Here is a 7,455-nt window from a genome sequence, read left to right as displayed (position 1 = left end):
CTGTGATAGATCAATAAAATTCAGTTCATCAAGTTATAATCCCTTTTCCAGAAACGTCAATCATTTTAATATTACGTGTGATAAACCGTAAAAATTATCCATATCAAAATTTGTGCAATTCAGTGAAATCTATATGAGTTCTAAGTTACGTGGTAATCCCTGGAAATTAACTGGCTAATCGAGTTGTAGATATAAAAAGTAAATTTATTATTTTTAATGCTGAATCACCTAAGTCATAGATTTATATTATTAAACCAATTAAAGTTGATTACATGGTATTATGAAATGAGGAAATAATACACTAATGGGCATGACATTAAACTAAGGTTAGGAGCCTTTATATCTTTGACAAAAAGTTCAAAACAACAAAAAAAATTCACAAAAATTCTAATAAGATTTCTTAAATGATCTATGAGATTATTATGGTAATAAAAAGCTTAACTTTCACAACAAAGACAGCCTTCATGATTTGTATATAATAAAGTCTCAAGTTGAAGATTTATTGTTGTCTAATATAAATAAGTGACTTCATATTTCTTCATGAATAGAAGAAACAGGCGATATAAATAAGAAAAAAAATTAAGACCCAGAAGAGAAAAGAAAATGCGAAAAGTTTGGGAATGGAATTAAGTTCCCTAAGGGACTGGTAAGGCCAGGCCTCTAGGGACGGACCAGAACCACTGCCCCTCTAAAGTCCTTCCTATTCGGATCCTCACTAAATCAAAACTCTTGTAAACTATTTTAATTTTTTTATTTATATTTGGGTTTCACTCGGAAATAGTTAGTTCAACTTCCTTGAAAGTAAAAATTTGTGAGAAAAATATTTTTTTTTTAGTAGTATAACAGTGGATTCATAAGAAATAAAAAAAAAAATGTAAAACCACAGCCAAAAGGATTTAACCACTTGTTTTTCTAAGTATAAATTAAACAGAAAGTTGCCATACGGATCTATATAAAACAACTATAAAACAATTTTGTATAAAATTAGGTATTATGTAAAATATAATTTTTGGATGTTGTTCCGACAGGTAAGCAAGAGGATCTATGAGGAACTGAAGAACATTGCTACATCAGTTTCTCAGCTTGGTGTTTCTATGACTAGCAAAAGACACCCACATCTCTGGAGGAGTTGAAAGCACATATAGATAATACGCAGCGACATCCATAGTGGCACTGCAAGACCATTAGATGCCAGAAGGATTTATTACCACAGCAATAAGGGGTTCAATTACTTTTAATAACTCTCCAGATGTTTCTAAATTCAAATCTCTTTCCATAGTTATGTCATGGTTAACATAATTCAGTTAATATAATTTTTACTTTTACTTTTGCAGATTTTTTGCCAAGCAAAGCCAGAGCGTTCATTCACTTTACTCTAACTCACCAGTATTCCTCCTCAAGTACCCTGCGGGCCATGACCTCCACGCAGTCCTTTCAACGGATTCGGGGTCTTCCTCTCCTCCGTCTTCCTGGTTGTTCCCATTGCAAAAGCCTCTTCGGCCACCTACTTTCTGGCATCCACTGATAGTGCTCGGACCATTGCAAGCTGCAACTCTTCATTCCTGATATCCATCAATCCTCGGGGATCTCCTCCAAAAAACCATCTCTGCCTCTTGTAGTTTGGAGTAGAGTCTTGGGTTAAGTGCTCAGGTTTCTGCGGCGTAATTAAGTGAGGGCTCAACAACACTTCTAAAAATTCGCCTTTTGTTGTCCGTTGAGATGACCGTAATCCAGAGGACTGAGTGCAACAATCTGGTCAACCTTCTAACCAGACCAGCTCTCCTCCTAACCTCTGATTTCAAATCACCGTTCCCTTCCATTGTCGACCGGTATTTGACGGAATCTGCCTTCTTACATAAACTTCCATTAATCTGAAGGTCCGCGGCCTCTTTACAGTTTACTGACAGGTATTCGGTCTTATTAAAATCTATTTGTAGACCCCACAGGCTTTTTTCAGGGCCTTCAGCGTTTCTTCCAGACTATTTCTGCTATGTGTGGCCAATGCTTGGTCGTCGGCAAAGAAAAGGGAGAACAGTATATGTCCGTTCATGTCAATGCCTTCCCTTCTGCAAATTGCGCACTCCACTTCTTTACTTCTTGTTGTAAAGAAGTTTTAAACAGGGTTCAGGACATACTTTATCCCTGCTTAAGACCCTTGGACGCAGAAAAAGGCTCAGACGGGTAAGAGCTTCACTCTGTACTAATCTTCTTTGACTCCTCACAGCATTTATTAAGGCAATACTAATACCCACACTCTTAAGAGATTCCCACATCTTATGCCTTGGTACACTGTATATAGATATATAGAATAAATATGGATGTAAGAAATCCTGCCTTAAGATCTTGTGGTAACTCTTGCCCTTGCAATATGAGATTTATTAGCTCTGTTAGAGCCTTTAACAATCGTTTTCCTCCTGCGTTCAACAGATCTACCGAAATACCTCCAGGTACCGCAGCTTTTCTACATTTGTTATTGCAGAGTGCAATAAGAACTTCATCTTCTTGCACAGTTACTTTAAATTGTGCATCCTGTCTACGCTGGAAGAAAGTGTTTTGTACTTTTAAGCCAAATTCCTTGCAGATATCACGGAATCTGAGGCCGTTATCATTCACTTCCTACTCCCCGTATGTACCCACAACCTGATTTCATTTTTTTCTTCCTTCGTGAAGAGACTCTACACGTCCCAGGTTCCAATTTGTAATGTCCTTTTTTCGTTTCCAGGTCCGTTTACCAGTATTTACATCCGGCTTTTTCTTTTCCTGACTTATTTTAGCTAATTTTTCTACTATCAGGGTGTGGGCCTGGTAGAAACCCCCAACCTAGAAGACCAGGATAAACTGGATGCCATTCCTGACTTACGGGTCCTACCTGCCCGGGCATCCCCCGCTCTGCAGGGGAGGCTGCACTTAGAGCCAGCGCACACTCGCCTCGTCATTGGACTCTTGCGAGAGTGGTCACGCCTTCAAGCACCTTTCCCCACCCTGGTAACGATGCCGTTCTCGGTTCAGGGCTGCTTATTCGATATATTCACAACTCACCTATCGAGCTGGCAGGCCATCCCGGTATCCACCACCCGCGGACCCATTCGGTAGCCTGAACTTAGCCCCAAGCAGTTAAATATTTTAAGTATTTCTTTGCGAAAAGAGAATACTTGCATTTTAAAGTTGACAAAAATCGGATAATCTATCAAAACTAAACGATTTAAATGCCTCTATCTTAAATACCTAATTCTATAAATGATCTTAAATACCTAATCTATCTCTAATAACTATCTAACCCTAACTTCAGTCTAATATGAAAGAAAAAAAATATATATAGCGTATAAATACATATATTGTTGAAAATAATTTAGTTATTATCATCGTGACTTACCACGGTGCCACCACGCTCCCCAACAAAATATTAAATAGAGAGAAAAATGAAACCAATAGGCACACTCTGATGATAATAATAAGTTCAAGGAACCATTTTTTTTTCAGACGCTTCTGAGGATTTACGGGCTTTGAAAGGAAGGAGAGGTAATGGACTAAGGGATTTCAGTAGTTTTTGTTAATTTGTTTCTCTTTGCCAGATCCAAGATTTCACAAGGTCATTCTGGTAATTTATGTTACATAAAAATGGTTAAAATTTTGAATTTCATACAGAATAACATTAAATTCGGATCCCCAAATATATTTAAAAGTTAATGTCGAGATTACATGCATAGCATTTAATGACCTAATTGTTACAATTCCTATGTGAAAAAAAATGCTCCCAAGAATCAAGGTATTTAACAGTAACAAGTATATGTTACCTGATTATGAATATTGATATTCTAGAGGAATGAGAAGAGTTTAAAAAATAAATTTTGTTTTGTTTTCTGTTTTTTTGTTTTTTATTATGCATATACATATGTGGGAGTATTGTTATAAAAATTAGTTATATATCATGGTCATTTTGATGGTCACCCATGGGCACTGTCCCGGCAACGGTAAAGACAACTTCCCTCTTTTCTTTTTTTTTTTTTTTTTTTTTGATAATTGTGGATTTGTTTAAGACACAGATGAGGTTATCTGTCCGCCCTGGATAAAATAAGAGACGTTGAAACTAAATCCGTGTCTTTACCTAGCGGAGATCACATCGGGATTATCAATTTAATTCAGAAAGATAGGCTTACATTTACTGAGCTGATAAGTAAGTATTGTAGACATCACCACATAAGGCGAATCTGAAAAAAAATGTGGCGTTGGCGACCTTCGGCTCTAGCATCAAACTCACTATTCGCCACGAAAGGTTAGAAATATGTTATGTTCCGTTTCACAATATTACGTCATACTGTAAACTTTATCTTAACCTATGGTTTTTGTGGCTAAACTATTCTTTAATCAAAAAACTAAATAATTAAATATTTCGGAATTTATTACTCAATAATAATAACTTCCTTGAAGAAAATGATATCTATAATGCATTTTTGTTAATTAATAGCCAACACCATAATAACAATGTATCCTCTAGGCCGGATTCGAACCGGCTCTGTAGTCAAGTGCAAACTTTAACTGGCTCCACGACAAATGGCTGCAGGCGTAAGGCGTTAGTAATGGTTTTCCATTATCAAGTTTTCACTGACTTTTTAAGAATTAAAATAATGAAAATATTTCCTTACTTTATCCTTGTTAAGTGATATCGCTTATTTTTTTTTATTTATACGAATATTTTTAATATTGATAAACTTATCATTTTTCGATCTGTCCATTTAATAAATTTCCGTGTATCACCTGGTCAAGACTACGAATACATGTGTCCTATAAAATAAAACTTTAAGTTTTGCAGTGTTGCAAGAGTGAAAAAATGAGTCTGCAATAAATATTACTGAACCATGGTGACTACATTATGAAATGAGGTAGCGACTATTATTTTTTGTTTGATTAAGCTATCATTATTTGTTGTAACAAAATCATAATAATATTTTGTGTGTGCAGGCCCTGAAGAACACTCAACCATTCTTTGATTCCAACAAGTACATTTCCCTAAACTAAATCTACGTGACACGATAGTGAGTAGTAATATTTAGATATTCTTATTCCACATATGTTTATTTTCTCTAATTATTTTCTTTTGTAAGATTGAGTAAACAATGAACAGATTATTTTAAAATTTGTTTGTGTGAAATTTCATATTACCAGAAAATGAGTCAAATTCATTTTAAAGTGTTTTCCAACTTATATATATACATATATATATTCCAACATGGACAAAAAATTGTTCTTTTCATATTATAAACAATAATATAACTCTATCAGTACTTAAAATAGATATATTCATGATAATTTGTGGAGGAAATAGTCCGGCAAGTGAGCCTAGAACCCATTGTGGCTACCAGAGTTGTCACGTATTAACCAAGTTGGGAGTGTCAAGATTCATTTCTTCGAACCACCGATGAATAAATATTGACAGGTGAGAATTGAACCCACAACGTTCTAAACCGTACAGTATCGACCTACGCCCAACCCGTACGTCCGTCACGTTTGGCTTTTCTAGCTGATTAAAAGAGCAAATAAATTATACCATTATTCTATATTGCAAATTTAAAACAATCAATTTATTTCAGTATATAGTATAAAATATTTAAATTTCAACAAAAAATTTCAATTGGAATTGAAATATTGGCTAAATTTGTAATATTTTTATTTTATAAGTAAATTTCTAGGTTATGTGATTCTGAAAAGGCGTTAAATTCTAATAATGATTTTATTAAAGCCATGATGAACTTTACGTAATAGATTTTAATATATTCATGTAGACCATTCCCTACAATGAGGATTCTTTCTGTTGGCTCTGTATTCTGTATACTGTGCAGACATTGTATATCTTTGCACGCCCGAATCAGTCTTCTCCACGCCTGCTTATCTTGGGCTACTGCTTTCCAGTTTGCTGCATACAGCTCTTTCGCACCTTTGTTGATTCTGTATATCCATCTGGTTTTAGGCCTTCCACATGGTCTCTTGCGAACTATGCTGGCATTCATGGTTGTGTAGAGACAACCTATAGATTGGTTTGAGCCACATGTCCTACCCATCCTAACCTCCTTGCTTTCATAAGAGATATTTTAAAACTAATTTTAAGTTTTAACAACTTTTACCTAACTTCCATTAGGATTTCTCTAGTTTTGTCCTATCGGAGATGTAGACTTTTTTAAGTAATTGAAGTCCTTCTATCAAAGGTCTATCAAGTCTATAATATAAAAATAAGTATAAAAGTGAATAATGCGAGGTCCTACTAAGGGATTCTGTTAAGTTAGGTCTTGTTCTGAAAATGTTAATTTCAAAAATATTGGTTTGTGCTTTTATTATTTTTAATAAATAAAACAAAAACAATTTCCACAAATTATAAGCTATTATCATAATCTGTTCGTGAATTTGTAAAAATGGTTACCTAGGTAATAATCGATGTTAATTTAGTACAATGGTTAAGGTTATCAAAAAAGTACCTCTTGTCTGAAAAGTTCAACAACACCGAGCCTACAAGATGTCAGAAGACTATAGTTAACTGAATTGGATCGGAGGAGCTAGGATTTTAACAGGTAATTACGACAGTAAATAGTGAGTTGGGGAGGGGATAGGAGAAAATCGAGAAAATGAAATTACGTAAGTAGTTAGTCTGGCTTCAGGGGAGAGCGAAAGCCTGATTAGAATTTGTTGTCACGATTCAAACCAGTCGAGGAGTTGGGGATTTTGTTTTGAAAGATGTTGTAATCAGGATGATTTTAATTTATAATTAAATTAATAAATGAAAATGTTTTTTATGTTAATAATACATTATTTATTAATACAAAATATAAGATTGTATATTTTAAATAAATTTGTGACTACCTCAGCTAACACCTTCATTTTATTATTTCAAGTGTTTATTCTTAGGCCCCCGGGACTTACTTATAACTTTATCACATATTTTATCGCATGTCAAGTTTTTAAATCATCTACCTTTCATTTACCTCTAAAGTCTGTTCCTAGAACCACTTCTGACTGTCCAGAAATGTAAGGAGTATGCGCACTACAGGTTTTGGTGGAGAGAAAAACCCATACTTTTTTTATTGGTCCTGTTATTTTCTTCATTTTCGTATTACACGAGGCTAGATTTTTAAGCTAACATTTTCAAGTACCTTACATCTCGCCATAAAAATATTGTTCGTATGGTTATTTAATCCTCAGTTATTGAGCATATTTTGCCAAATTTTAAGACTTATAGCGGCACAATAAGACTAGGATACAAATATCTATTTTTTGAGTAAACTATAATGTTGTATATGTTTAAATTTGCATAAGTATAATTAGAATTATAAGTATTAGTATAATTAGAATTATAAGTATTAGTATAATAGTATAATTAGAATTATAAGTATTAGTATATTAGTATAATTAGAATTATAAGTATTAGTATATTAGTATAATTAGAATTATAAGTATTAGTATATTAGT

General features: G+C 34.0%; 2 protein-coding genes and 1 long non-coding RNA gene across 9 annotated transcripts in view; 1 reads left to right on the top strand and 2 right to left on the bottom strand.

Moving 5' to 3' along the window:
* Positions 1-7,455, bottom strand: part of LOC106678192 (atrial natriuretic peptide receptor 1) — a 1,188,520-nt gene that overhangs the window by 69,188 nt on the left and 1,111,877 nt on the right. The window lies entirely within an intron of this gene.
* The window catches only part of LOC106678199 (uncharacterized), a 19,830-nt gene that overhangs the window by 9,279 nt on the left and 3,096 nt on the right, over positions 1-7,455 (bottom strand). The gene's annotated exons all lie outside the window — the stretch shown is intronic.
* The window catches only part of LOC106678194 (uncharacterized), an 11,871-nt gene continuing 9,142 nt past the window's right edge, over positions 4,727-7,455 (top strand). Inside the window, exons 1-2 of one of the 2 annotated variants that reach the window (XM_014416582.2) lie at positions 4,727-4,880; positions 4,960-5,033. The gene's annotated coding sequence lies outside the window, so the exon portion shown is untranslated. Of the gene's footprint in view, positions 4,881-4,959; positions 5,034-6,416; positions 6,561-7,455 lie in introns of those variants that run through there. The other variant, XM_014416583.2, reaches the window with a different exon arrangement.

The sequence above is a fragment of the Halyomorpha halys genome, unplaced genomic scaffold (genome assembly GCF_000696795.3).
Source record: "Halyomorpha halys isolate HHAL.00 unplaced genomic scaffold, Hhal_1.1 Scaffold128.1, whole genome shotgun sequence".
Lineage (NCBI taxonomy): Eukaryota > Metazoa > Arthropoda > Insecta > Hemiptera > Pentatomidae > Halyomorpha > Halyomorpha halys.
This window is presented reverse-complemented; position numbering and strand designations above follow the sequence as displayed.